At 48.5% G+C, this 14,544-nt stretch overlaps 1 protein-coding gene across 5 annotated transcripts in view; it reads right to left on the bottom strand.

The window, feature by feature from the left end:
* Positions 1–12,443, bottom strand: part of SCAP (SREBF chaperone) — a 68,748-nt gene extending 56,305 nt beyond the window's left edge. For 2 of the 5 annotated variants that reach the window (XM_075746922.1, XM_075746918.1), the window contains exon 1: positions 12,136–12,266. The gene's annotated coding sequence lies outside the window, so the exon portion shown is untranslated. Of the gene's footprint in view, positions 1–12,135 lie in introns of all 5 variants that reach the window. The other 3 variants (XM_075746919.1, XM_075746917.1, XM_075746920.1) reach the window with 3 other exon arrangements.
* Positions 12,444–14,544: the final 2,101 nt, after the last annotated feature.

Consider the following 14,544-nt stretch of genomic DNA (forward strand, 5'->3'; position numbering starts at 1 on the left):
TATAATTAAAAACTACCAGGAGTTTTGGAAAGGATATAAACTCTCAATCGCCATGCAATACACAAACTTTAAACAATGGTAGTTAGAATGTCTTTCCAAAAAAAGACTTTTTCAAATGTCTTGTAAACCTCCTCCACCGTGTATCGCAACGACTGTACTGAACTGTAAAGTGGCAATTCCTTCATTTTATCAAAAAAGTTATTCAGTTCAGAACTTGCTGTCCAACACATTTTACACTGAACGTCTCTATCAATAGGATCAACTTCAATTCATTATTATTCAGCCCACTAAAGGTTCTTCCAACGCTATTTTTTGCTGTATGGTTAGTTCTGTAGCTAGTACCTTGTCAGCCAAGCTCAGCTCAGGTGGTGTGGCTTTAGCACACCTCTCCCTGCTGGCATCATCGTGGCAGGGCATACAGAAGCAGGCTGTAGTGTAATCCCTTAAAAGGTTCAACAGAAATAAAAAAGAACAAAGATTTGAGCTATCATCTGGTTAGATGGCATTAAGTCTGATTTCCTTCGTGTGTGGCATCATCTCAACAGGATCAGACCTAAGCAGTACTTGAATTAACTCTGTATTTAAAACTCCCAACAAACTAAGCACAAAGAAGCAGGTTTGGACAGTGGCTCTGCTTTTACCAGAAATTCTCATTTGACAAATAAAGTTATATCTTTCCACGAATAAGAGAGTCCAAAATAAAACCCCACTGCTTTGCATAATAGCAAAGGGGGGAAGGGTGGCAGGGCAGGGGAGCAGACTACATAAAAAAAGAGCGCATTTAAAAAAACCTTAAGGGGAATTAGAGGAGCAAAATGTTTGGAGGTGACAGAGGCTACTTGGAGATTTTACATGGGAAGCTCAGAAGAAATGCCTATCCCGTGTCAAAAAATTCTGTGAAGAGTTGAAGATGTGTCTAAATGAGGAAAACAAGGAGAGAGGCTCTTGCATACTATGTATGTGAGCATTATACAGCAAATCAAAAAGGAGCCTGAGGAACTGCTGGGAAGAGACATAAGAACTAGTAATAAATGCTAATCCAGATACCATGAGCAGCAAGTCCTCCAAAGAGTCTGTAGAACCAGTACACGATCAGGAGAACACAGAGGGAAGAAAAAGAAATCATACAAGAAGAGCTAAATAATATCTGAATTTATCTTTGCAGAGGAGAAGTTATGGAGGGGAGTAAGCTTCCCTGCTGAAGTCCTCTTAGGAGGGACATCAGGCTCTATCACAGATCCGTGTGCAGTGAAGGGGTTACAGAATGACACATTACCCCAGCCAGGGTCCCAGACCAGAGGTTATTATTGTAAGAGATCCAGAGGAATTCCAACACCAAACAGCTAAAGCAACATGGCAGCTTTTGTCCCTGTATGGGTCCTGAAAGGAGGGAAGTATTCTTCTGATTTTCACTAGGGAGCATAGTCATCTACCTAGACTTGTGCAAAGCATTTGACACTGTCCCACACAACGTCCTTGTCTCCAAATTGGAGAGACCTGGATCTGACAGATGGACCACTCGGTGGATAAGGAATTGGCTGGTCGGTCGCACTCAAAGAGTTGTGGTCAACGGCTCGATGTCCAAGTGGAGACCAGTGACGAGTGGCGTTCCTCTGGGGTTGGAACCAGCACTGTTTGACATCTTTGTCGGTGACACGGACAGCGGGATCAAGTGCACCCTCAGCAAGTTTGTTGATGACACAAAGCTGTGTGGTGGGTCGACACGCTGGAGGGAAGGGATGCCGTCCAGAGGGACCTGGGCAGGCTGGAGAGGTGGGACCGTGTGAACCACATGGAGTTCAACAAGGCCAAGGGCAAGGTCCTGCACGTGGGTCGGGGCAATCCCCAGCACAGCTCCAGGCTGGGTGGAGAATGGATGGAGAGCAGCCCTGAGGAGAAGGACTTGGGGGTGCTGGGGGACGAGAAGCTCCACATGAGCCGGCAACGTGCGCTGGCAGCCCAGAAAGCCAGCCGTGTCCTGGGCTGCGTGTCCAGCAGCGTGAGCAGCAGGTCGAGGGAGGGGATTCTGCCCCTCTGCTCCGCTCTGGGGAGACCCCCCTGCAGTGCTGCGTCCAGCTCGGGGGGCCCCAGGACAAGAAGGACACGGAGCTGTTGGGGCGAGTCCAGAGGAGGCCCCGGAGATGCTGCGAGGGCTGGAGCACCTCTGCTCTGGAGACCTCAGGCTGAGAGAGTTGGGCTGGTTCAGCCTGGAGAAGAGAAGGCTGCGGGGAGACCTTGGAGCCCCTTCCAGTCCCTGCAGGGGCTCCAGGAAAGCTGGAGAGGGGCTGGTGCCAAGGGCAGGGAGGGACAGGCCAAGGGGAATGGCCTGAAGCTGCAGGAGGGGAGATGGAGATGGGATGGGAGGCAGCAATCCTTCCCTGGGAGGGTGCTGAGGCCCTGGCAGAGGGTGCCCCGAGAAGCTGTGGCTGCCCCTGGCTCCCTGGCAGTGGTCAAGGCCAGGTTGGATGGGGCTTTGGGCAACCTGGGCTAGTGGAGGGTGTCCCTGCCCATGGCAGGGGGTGGCACTGGATGGGCTGGGAGGTCACTTCCAGCCCAAATTATTGCAGGATTCTATGAATATCTGGGAAACTACAGATCACTAAGGCAGATACTCTAAAGAAATCAGTAGAAAATAGCAGACAGAATTGTTTGATGGAAGAAGAGTTATGACAAAGCTTTACAAAGCCGTTAGACTGACTTCTCCAGAGGAATAAACAAGCACGTAGAGCAGAGATCCAATCTAGAACATCTCCCTCGGCTACTAAAAACGTGTTCAAGAAAACTCCTCAGTGGGGACTTCAGAAAAACTAAGCTGTCATGCGATAAAGGGGGAGGGCCTTCATAGGAACAGAAATTGATTACTAGAGGAGTTAAAAAGAGATCATAACAAATGTCTGATTCTTTTAATAGAGGGAGGTAATCGGACAGTCCCAGAGGGAACTGTGCTGTTTGACATATTCCCAAGTTCCCTGGAAAAAAAAGGTGCAATGTTGACATAAATAACACTGTCGGTTATTCACAGTGGCAAAGATCAGACCGACTGAAGAGCTGGCAGAAATAACTCCACACCGAGTGACCAGGTGACAAAATGAGAGATTAAGTTCAATGCCAACGAACGGCATGTGATGCACATGGGGAAAATAATGTTACATACACAAGCATGCATTCTCAACAGGCTGTCACTGCTCACGAACAAGATCCTGGTGTCCTAATCATTAATTCTCTGAAAATATGAACTCGATGCTGTTGAAAAAAGCAAATTCTATATTAGGAATTGTTAAGAATGGAATGGAGAACTAATAGAAATCATTACATTAATAGGCAAATCTGTGCTATACACAGTTCTGGTCATTCTTCCTCCTCATCTCAAAAAGGACATGCAGGAGAACTAGAAAAGGTACACAGAAGTTCAACAAGGATCATCAAAGACAGAGCAGCTTCCGTAAAACAAAACATATGGGAAGACTTTTCAATCTGGAAAAGATTTAATCAGCAAATGGACACAATGGACCTTGAATAATCAGAAGTGATCTGAGGAAACCGAACAGGGGAGGGCTGCCTCTTTCAGTACAGGAACAATTCAGCATCAAACGAAACTACAAATTGGCAGCTCATAATAAACGCACAGTTAAGCTGTGGAAATCTTTACCCCAGGAGATTGTCTGTGTCACGTGGGTTAAAAAAAGCAAGAGGACAAATTTTTGGAAGAGCAAGCCATGAAGCACTATTCTGTGCGAAGCCAAGGCATTCCTCCGGCTCGAGAAGCCCCTCAGTCACGAACCATTCTCCCACACTCCGTGCTGGCTGCCAGCATCTAACATATTTGTCTTGTTCATACGGTCTTCCCAAGTACTAAATACCATCCACACTCAGAAACCAGATACTAACCTAAACGGGCCGTCAGTCTGACCCAACAGCTGTCCTTATGCAGTGCATCTCACGTGATCACTTTTGGAATAATCCACTTCTTTTTGTTCATCAATGTAGCTGCTTTACAAGAAATGGCTAGGGAATCACTTTCTCCTAAAAATACCAGAAGACTGATGCAACACCCACACAGAATTACATATCAGAGCTTTACTATTAAATCCACCTGTCACTTCAACAGGAGCATGCCGGCCTGTTGCAGTATGCCCCAGCTCAGTGGCCAGACACAAACACTGAGGAATTTGATCAACTTCTCACTCTTTGGCCAGTCAGGAAGTTCCTGACTCCAGCTGTAGAGAAATTAATTCCAGGATGCAAACAGTAACCAACAAAGAGTATATTTGATCTTTGTTAGGATATACCTTGTCTGTATGAGTCCACTGATCAGGCATCTTAAACTCATATTTTAAAATTCCCAAAGTGTGGAGAAAATTAATTTCCATAAAAATAATATGGACTCCCAAGTGCTAATTAAGTGTTGTTTACCTTCTTGTAGATCTTAATCAAGCCCCATCACTGTAATATAATAAAGCAGCTGTGCCTACATTTGTATTTCCTCCTGAACACAACGTCATCCGCCTGGCTCTTCCTGTAACAAACACTGCAGCCTGCGTATCATTGCAGCGTTTTGTGCACGACTTCAGAGAGCAGCACACAAACAGCTCACCCAGCACAGACCTGCAATACACTTGTCTTTCTACTACAGCTACGATTTCTGCTAATGTCATTTTCTAAACCTCTCTGCAAGATCAAGTTTAACATCCCAGATGATATATAGAGAATGTTTTTGGATGTCATTCATGAAATGGTAGCTTTGTCGGATCCATCCTCAGTGTCATTTCTGAAAAGTTGCCAAGTACTACATACGTTGTGGACTAGCAGTAAAGAGTCAAAACCTCCCAAAAGCAGCCCTCACACTCCACTAAAGCATACAAATTGCCAAAAAAAAAAAATAAAAAATCAAGATAAACACTTCAGCATAACCATGACAGCGTTCTGTGAAGCACACAAGGCCGGACACAGAGTTTTGCACTGAAGGACACAAACTATTTCTTCCAGGACATGCGCCTCGTGCCTCATTCTGTCTGCAGTGAAAGGCACTAACAGCGAGGCAGGCTGCCCTTCGCCCGTGTCGTTTATCCTGCCCCAGCACTCATCCGGTCATGCTCAGAGACCCACAGCGCAGGCAGCACAGAACAAACCTCATTAGTAATTACAGCTCGCGCGTGAGAGAAGACGGGGCTAGAAGGGACTCTGAGGGCTCTAATTCATGCACCTCACTCAGAGCACTATGAGTTATTCTCAAATTATTCCCAACAAATGTCTATTTATCTTGTTCTTAAGCATTTAGTTGGAGACTCTACAGCCACCCCAAGCAACATGCTCTAGCATAAGCTTTAGATTGCTTTTTGTAACATTTACCTGTGTCTCTCCCTCCTATTTAAACCTCTACTTCTGCGCTGTTCTCAGTGGGCATGGAGAGCAGGACAGCCTCAGTAGCAATACCTGTAAGAGTAAACTCCTCGAGTCTCCCCTCAGTCTCCTCAGGGCACGCAGCTGTCCCTGACGACGCTTTCCAGAGACAGACTGCTCTGCTCCATAGTCTCTCCACTTAGTTCATGTCACTTTTCCAGCGTCATACCAAAAGCAGGTCACCGGGTGTCCCCGTGAAGCTTTACCGGCACTGGGTGGAAGGATTACATCACAACCCGCGGTTTATTTTCCAGTTTACATACCCAAACAAAACTTTTGCCTCCCCTCCTCCTTTCCCCACAGGAGATCACTGGTCACCAGTGTGGGTGAAAAGGCTCCTTTAATTCTGGATTATACCTAATCAGTTATTCCAGTGCCTGCAGCTGATCAGTTTTGCTTGAATGCAAACCCTTACCACCATCCTTACTGACCTGTGCCTGTTTTTCAGTTAACATTTAAGTCATCAAATCCATTTCTCCATTTTTAATCCTGTCATATAGCACATTTGCAGTCCTTCCCAGCTTCATGTCATTTACAACTTTAGTACGCACAGTCTGTGCATACCACTTAAATCACGAATGTAAAGCCATAGTCCCCACAGTAACCTCTCAGCCTTCTGTTTTAATGAGGTCTTTACAGTACTCTCAGGATGTTTATTTAATGAGGTTTGTATCCATCATATAGTGGCACCTTCTTAGGTTTCAGGGTTTGGGTTTTTTTAAACTTACCTACTTGAGAATCTTATTATGACAAAAATCAAAACCTTACTGAATGCAAGATACATGGAAGCTTTTGTTTCTGCAGCCAGAAACAGACCTGACATCCTAGAAAGAAGTAAACTCACTTTGCCAGGGAAGTACCTGTGGCAAACCAGCACTGGCTGTTACATGCTCCCTGTAATCTTTCAGGTGCTTATAAATCATTTGACTACTTACTGCAGGATTTTGAGATGACTACTACTCTCCATTCCCTTCTTCCCACTCCTTCACCTACACAAACTGCTCAGTCTTCTCTAGTCTTTCAAAACATCATCTATTTTCCATTTCTCTAAAGACGCCTACTAAAGCTTTTAAGGTTTTTTTAGTCTGTACTTTAAGTACATAGACAAAAATATCTCACTTAGATGATTAATTGCAAACCTGCTCTTTCTTTTTTCCTAGTCTGTCACTAGCATTATTTGCTCGCCTGCTGACTTTGGTCTTCAGTAAGAATCAACTACAAAAATTATACGGAACACTTCCGTTTCAGTGGCACTGGGCGGTAAGTTTTCCCCTCTGTTCTTTCCTCCATCATCTTCTATTAAGACATTGACAGAATAATTTTTGCATCCCTTGATGGCCTCTGATAGTCAGGTTTGATTTGCATCTTAATCCTTCTTATGTGGTCTTGCTACTCTTCAAATGAAAAATGGAAACACCTCTGCATTTGAATAACCTGCATATTGCAGAAGCGATGAAAGCAATGTTTGTAATTCGTACTTTAAGAATGCGATTTCTACCCAGCTCCAGCATTGCTTTTTTGAGACAAAGCTCATGTAACTGAGAAGCACCCATAGCAGTCGTTTATCATCACCACACACCCATCGGAGATTCACTTTCTTTCTCAACAGTTCTGCAGCTGCAATTACTCATTTACCTCATCAAATAAGTATCTGAAATGAGCATGACTTCTTTCCTGTTTCTTTAACTATAGCTGGGACTCCTTTCCCTGCAAAGGATACACTTCCTGGTTCAAAACCCTCCTTCAGGACAGAAATCAGAATTAGTGATTAATGACCTCTATTAAAAAAAAAATAATATATATATATATATTTAACTTGGGCCCAGAGATTCTGACTGTATGATGTTCAGTTCTATTTCTCAAATACATTGTCTTGTCTGTATATCTGAATAGCACCTTCTACTGCAACTATTTTTAAAGAGATTGCACCACGATAAATGCTTAATATCCATACTTCATTCAGCAGTTTTATAGGGTGGGGAAGTTAAAGAGGACAATAACATTTTAAAAAAGTGTCCATAACAGGCAAATATACCCCTCAGAAGGAAATGTAGTTCCTTTAGCAGCCCACTACACCGTTGCTCATGCTTAGGTTGCTATTTCAGCCCTGGGTGCTACAGATGCAGTGGGTTTCTGAAACCCTTCCCAGGTAAACCAGATCTATGTAAATACTTCTAGCAGATGTCTGCATTTTCCACGTACCGCTCTACTTTCCCATACAAAGGCGCAGTCCCTCCACCACACAGAAACCGGTTCTGGCCCTGACTTTAACAGAGGAAGGGCAGAAGAGCTTTTTATAGGTACCTTCCTCCTCCTGAAATTTACATTGCCAGCATAGAGGCTTCAAGCAGCTTTTGCATCACCACCATTTTCATTGCCGCTCCCGCAATCCTTTGCATTTAGTTCAGCAGCTCACTTCGGCGATCTCTGTTGATGCAACAGTAGTAGTAGTTTTTGGTTTGTTTTTTTTTTTTATGAAGTTCACAGCCTATATTGGGTCACTTGTCTCCTAGAAGGAAACTCCCCCCAAAATATTTAGAAATAGCTTTTGAGTAAGCCACTCCATCACATTACAAACACACCTCTACAACAAAGTCCAACTATCACTGGCAAAAGTTTCCTGACTAACAGTAATTAGAGTTGGATCAAACTAAGTTTATGCATTAAGCATTATCATTTTCCTGAAAAACACGTTGTGGAAACATGTAAAACAATAGTCTTCCCATTTCAGGAGGAGGACTTGGTTTCTGTAGAAGCAGTTGGGTACCTTCTGACAGCTATCAACAGAAGAGTTTCTAGAACTTCTGCATTTGGCAGAAAAGCAGAAGTCTACCTTCGGCTCTCTGGGGAAACGCGCTTCCTTTTCCACGTGCACCCTCTCTACAACTCCCGAACGTTAGAGCTTCAGTGGTATTTTCACTCAAAATTCTTGAATGCTGGAAGTTTTGGCTGTGTCATCTAATTAACAGGGATCCTCTCACAGGCAGGAAGCTGACACTGACAGGAATGAGGGAGACAACACCAAAACTCTGACCACTTAGTCCACAAAAGAGAAAAGAAAAAATTAAGCCATAAACTTCAGCATGTATTTCCATGCATTGTTCCCACAAAAAAAAAAAAAACCCAACCTTTAATCAGAACAGTTTTTGTTATAAAAAAGCATGCACTTTAATATCTTTCAGGCTTGAAAAGCGCCCTGAGAAGGCACAAGGGAACGCAAGCATCTGTAAGGTGACTCACTTGCACAGGATTGATTTTCAGCAGGTTCTAGGTTACAGAAGTAACATTTGGCAAGCCTGAATAAACAAACTACGGGGACTCCCAACATCCGATAAGGGAACTTTTTGTCATCTCTAACATCATGCAGAGCTAAATATTTTTCTTTCTAATAGTCACCAACTAGAAACCCAGCATCAGCAAATCACTAAGCCCTTTCTTCCCAACAGTAAAACAATCCCAAAACTACTCTGTCAGATAACAAGTTTCAAAGTCTGACTCGGACATTGTCTTTCGAAAACAAACCAACTATTATTCCCATGGCATCTTTATCACAATGGTCCATACAAGACTAATTCAGTTTTTAGCAAGGAAACGCAACCCTCCTCCCCTCCTCGTTCACCACCGCTCTCTCGCTGTAGCTGAAAGTCACTCTTTTACTGGCAGGAGGCTTAGAATTTTATTTTCTTCCCAAGGGAATCCAGTTACACAGAAAGGACACCGGCCATTCTGAAACACCAGGACTGCATCTTCACCCGAGGACATAAATGAAAAGATTCACTTGAGGACAAACACCTTTCAGTCCCTGTTCCTCCACCTTCTTTTCGGTATTTTGGTTGTGAGAAGTAATAGCATACAGACATTGAAACGGGGCTGTACGACCACGGAACTGCCTCATGTTCCTTAAGACCTTTCTTTCTCACCCTTTATCATACCATATAAGCTTTGAAGGAATTATAACACAAGATATTACAGCTAAGGAACATTTGTAAAGCCCAGTCTACATCTACCTCCGGTCTCGTTCTATACTCAAGACGGACTTCCTTGGGCCAAGTGCCATCGGTTCCTCCTTGCTCGTACAGCACCCGGCACAGAGGAGCGTGCTCCCCATCACTGGGGCGCTGCGCTGCAAAGTCTTTTGTAAAACAGGAGAAAGCCACCTGCAGCTCCCTGGAAAGACAGTCAAGGGAGATCTGTCGGTTCCACAAGCATGGCACAGAGTGTCGGCCGCAGCGAGAATAGAAAGGAGGATTCCCAGGTCACACGATCTGTCAAAACTGCTGCACTGCAGCTTTTCCCCTTCCACTCATTACCTACTATGTTCCACTATAGACAGGTAAAACTATTTTTGTACCTATTCTGTTTTTTTTTTAAACTCTTTGTTCATCAGAGAGGGGGGAAAAAAATTACTTTTCTATGCATACTTGTATGAACTCTGATGACAGACAGGCCTAGCAACCCACTGAATAAAAATAACATTGAATAACTCAATAGCCGTCTTCAGAGAGAGCTTGACAAATTCATTCATCACAGAGATTTTGACAGTTCAAAAACTATTTTAATGTTCCTGAGACAAACAGGAACATTCTTTGCTCTTTTGTGCTGTTACCTTTGAATCACATTTGGAAGAATAAACAGCACTGTACCAAGTTAAGCTTTGTAACTGAAAATACTGAGCAGAATTGTTTTGGTAGAAGGACTCGGGCTAACAGCACAGCTCTGGATGTGTCATACATTCAGTGAAAATCCCAGGGTGTTTTCCTTTCTTCTGAATTCAAGTCAGCTAATCTCCTTTCTGCATTACACAACAGTTCGTGTAATCCTAAATTTATCACACTAGTATGCGGTCATAACAGTTACAGGTTTCACAAAGAATGAGATCATGCCTCATCTTTTTTACCCCTCTCACAAAAGGGAACTGAATTTGTCTTTCAGCAATCCTGAAAAATAAACGGACATTTCCTTCAGGAAACTTTGGCACTATGGCAGTAGTTCTTTTCTCGGGATTCTCCCAAATACAAACCTACAACTACACCGCTTCAGGATTCAAACAGTTCCTTGCTCATTATAATAGAAAATAATCTAAAAACGCTCGCCCAGTCTCACATAAGGAAGTTGATTCCTAAATATTAACCAAACTTCAAAGACTAGGGTGATTAGCCAGAGTGAAAGATACCTGTAGCACCGTGCCGTCATCACAGAGCAAAGTCCCCGTAAAATCAAAGCAATAGAATAGTTCTGGTTCTGAAGTCATCAGCAACTACCTACTGACGCGCCAAGCAAGCCTATCAAGCAGAGGCGCTTACTCCACATTTCAGTCATTCCTTTTACATACACACTCCTTCTTCTTTTCTATGAAGCATCTTCTTCTAATGCTGCAGCAGAGATGATTAACTCTTTCCTTCATCTCACCCTCTTTACTGTTTCAGTCCCACGCCACCATCTCTGACCCACCAAACTTTGTACATCCCTCTCTGAGATACATTTCCTCATGCTTTCCCTCCCTTCCTCTCTGCTCCCTGTTTTCCTACAGCACAGCGATACCTCGGGATGATGGTTCCTGGTTTCCTAAGCAGTAAACACTCTCTGTTTTGATCCCAATTCCTTCTGAATCATCCTGCAAGCAGAGCAGTGGCCACTCCAAGCCCTCAGCAGATCCTCTGCAGAAGTACCCAACCCAGATCTTCCCTCCCTTCCCACAAACACCACTTGCTTCTTCACCCTCGGGTGCCAAGAGGGTAAGGTAGTCCCTTCTTCTGCGTATCAAGGAGTGCATATACTCTTTATCAGGAAGTGTAGTGACAGGACAAGGGGGAATGGCCTGAAGCTGCAGGAGGGGAGATCTGAGGCAGCAATCCTTCCCTGTGAGGGTGCTGAGGCCCCGGCAGAGGTTGCCCCGAGAAGCTGTGGCTGCCCCTGGCTCCCTGGCAGTGGTCAAGGCCAGGTTGGATGGGGCTTTGGGCAAGCTGGGCTAGTGGAGGGTGTCCCTGCCCATGGCAGGGGTGGCACTGGGTGGGCTGGGAGGTCCCTTCCAACCCAAACCAGTCTGATTCTGTATCTCAGGAAAGCACAGCTCTTTGCAAACGCAAAAATTAATCTTTGTTCTTTCCGCTAACACCCACACTCCTGCTAATTATTAGAAAACACATTCATAAAATTAAACACAATCCGCATAATCCCCCCCCCCCCCACCACAAGAAGATAGTCACCACCCTCCAAATCCCCAAATCCAACAGGTACCTGAAACACCACCGGTTACAGGGAGGGAGAAGGATCCAGCAGCCCCCTCCACACCCCCCGGCCTCCTTTGCGCACCCCAAATCCCCTGTGTGTGTGTCGTGTGTGTGTGTCCCCCCTTCCAAGACACCCAGGAGGGGCGGGGGAGCCCCCTCACCCCGGTTGAGGGGTCCCTCCCCTCAGGCTTACCCACCGGGGAGAGGCCTAAAGGCCTCAGTTCCCTCACGGAGAGGGGGGGGGATGCTATGAGCGATCGTTAAACAGCCGTTAAAAAAGGAAAAGGGGGGGGGGTGGGGGGCGTTTGCGGCGCGCGCCCTCCCCTCACACACACGCACGCGCGCGGACGCGCGCGTGCGTGTGTGTGAGGGGATAGGCGCGCGCCCAGGCCCGGCGGGAACCGCGCTGAGGCGACGCGAGGGGGGGGGGGGGGGGAGGGAAGGAGGGAACGGGGATATTTCGGTGTCCGTCAGGGAAACGATCGCGCTCGCCGGTGGTTCTCACCTCACCGACGGGGAAGCGGTTCCTCCTCACCTCCGACCTTTGACCTCTTCGCGGCCGTGAGTCCGTTTATGTTGGGTTTTGGGGTTGGTTTGGGGGGGTTTTGTAGGGTTTTTTTTGTTGTTGTTGTTGTTGGGTTTTGGGTTTTTTTTTTTTTTTTTAAAATTTATCTTGAGTTTATCTTTTAACTCCTTTCCTGACCCTCAACCCGTCGTTCCCGGTTCGGTTTACCCACCCCCTCCCGCCCTCCCCCCGTTACCGCCGCCGCCACCGCCGGGCCCCGCGCGCGCGCAGCGCCGAACGTCAGCCACGCCTCCCTCCGTCGCCGGCGTGGTCACGCCCACCGCTACCCTAGCCACGCCCACCGCTACAATAGCCACGCCCACTGCTACAATAGCCACGCCTCCGTTGGCATAACCACGCCCCTTTAGTAGTAGACCACGCCCCTAGTGCTTTGGCCACGCCCCATCGACCGTCAGGCCACGCCTCCCGCCGGGGCGGGCGCGCCAACGCTCACGTGGGAGGGCGGAAGCGGATCGGTGGTGGCGGGAACACGTGGAGTGGGGATTGGGGAGGGGGGGGGGGATCAAACTGGGAGTTGTGGGGTACGGGGGGAGCTGCAGGGCCGGGGGATGGGGGTTCTGGGGTACAGAGGAGTTCGTGGGAGAGGAGGCGGAACGGGCACTGGCCGCCCTGGGGTTCCGGGGGGGGGGGGGGAGAGTGGACCCGGGCCGTGCACCGGGGAATGGCGGGGCTGAGGGGGTCAGGCGCTGGGAGCACTGTGGCACAGGGTGGGTGTGGGGGCTGAGGGGGTACGGTTGGGCACCAAGAGCCCTGGGGCACCGGGGGGAGAGCGGACCTGGAGAGAGGACCTTGCACCGGGAGCCCTGGGGCTTGGTACCGGGTGGAGAGGTGACTCAGATACCGGGTGCTGTGGGGAACGAGAGTGGGCCAGCCACCGGGAGCCCGGGGCACAGAGGGGACAGTGGCACATGGCTTGCGCTGGGTCGGGAGGGCTGCTCCCCTGGAAGGAGAGCGAGAGCCCTGTGGAGCAGCAGAGCAAGGGGTGGGGACGGGCCAAGGGGAAGGGGCAGGTGGTACCCAGAGACCAAGGGATCTTTTTCCCCCAGGAATGCCCATGCTGTTCCCGCCAGCACAGCCCTGGCATGGGCTGGGACAGTACACGGCCTGGGCACAGGCCAGGCAGCCGCAGGGTCAGGGCTTACCCTGTGGCATCAGAGCAAAATCATTAGCCCCTTTTCCCCCTGGTGCGGAGGAAGCCATGGGCAGGCTGAGGCCTGCAGCAAAGAACACAGCAGCTGCGGTGCCGGCAGGGGCAGAGGGGGATGGTGGAAGGCAGCCAAGCCGCCGCTGCCCCAGCCAGCCCCGTGCCGGCAGTTACCCCCGGCACAGCTCCCGGCTGCCAAGCATTGCACCCGAAATCCTGGGGGAGCCCCGTGAGGAAAGAAGCAGGATCCGAGAGCAGCCCTGAGAAGACATCTTAGTGGGAAACCTGGGTGAGAAGCAGGGAAGGAGCAGAAATAGGACAGGGGAGAGGCAGCTCCTGCTCGTTCATCTCCTGGGGCTGAGCACCCCCCACAAAACAGCCTTTCGCGGGGCCTTGTAGCCGTCGGGCTCTGACGCTTCGTGACAGTCCCCACTGCTGGCAGCCCTGCCTGAGACCATCACATCCCACCTGCTCCCAGGTGACCTGCAGCCCTGTCCCACCGGTCCCAGCCTTGGGGGACCCTTCCCCGGTCCTGCTTGACCAAGGCCCCGGGCTGCTCCCATCGAGGTCAAGGGGACGAAGACCAGAGAGAGCGCAAAGCTCATGCCAAGACCCACCTGCTTTATCGGTTGAGATGCAGTGTTGCACAAGCTCTGGCTCACATACAAAGAGCTGCACGTAGCAGTGGCCCCGAGCACGCAGATGTTGGCCGACCCTGCACAAGGTCGGCCTGTTCTGCCATCAGTCGCATCCCTCCTAATCTCCGCTCTCTGCACTGCCTTCCCGCAGCGTCAGCTCCAGAGCAAGGTCTCGGTTTGGTCGTGGCCGTGCCGGTGGCCTTGGCTCAGCAGAGCTGCCAGATCGGCCTCTGGCGTTCACGTCCTGGTGGCAGATGCCAACTCTGGATCTCAGGCAGGGATAGAGGAAATGCTCGGCTCGGTCCTCGCTGTGAACCGGGAGCCACTGCAGGTTTCACCTCCCTTTCTCCAGGAGGCATCTCCCAGATGCTGTCTGCCCGAGCCCTCACCACCTCCCTGCCACAATCACTGGTTATGGGTGCAACAAAAGCGTTGTGCAGCGCAGGGTAAGGGCAGCTGGTTTGGATCCCGGGGAAATGTCCCCCTGCATGGGAACACCGGGGGTTGGGGTGCTCCCCACATGGTGCCTGGCCTGCACACCCTGGG

The sequence above is a fragment of the Balearica regulorum genome, chromosome 2 (assembly GCF_011004875.1).
Source record: "Balearica regulorum gibbericeps isolate bBalReg1 chromosome 2, bBalReg1.pri, whole genome shotgun sequence".
Taxonomy (NCBI): domain Eukaryota; kingdom Metazoa; phylum Chordata; class Aves; order Gruiformes; family Gruidae; genus Balearica; species Balearica regulorum.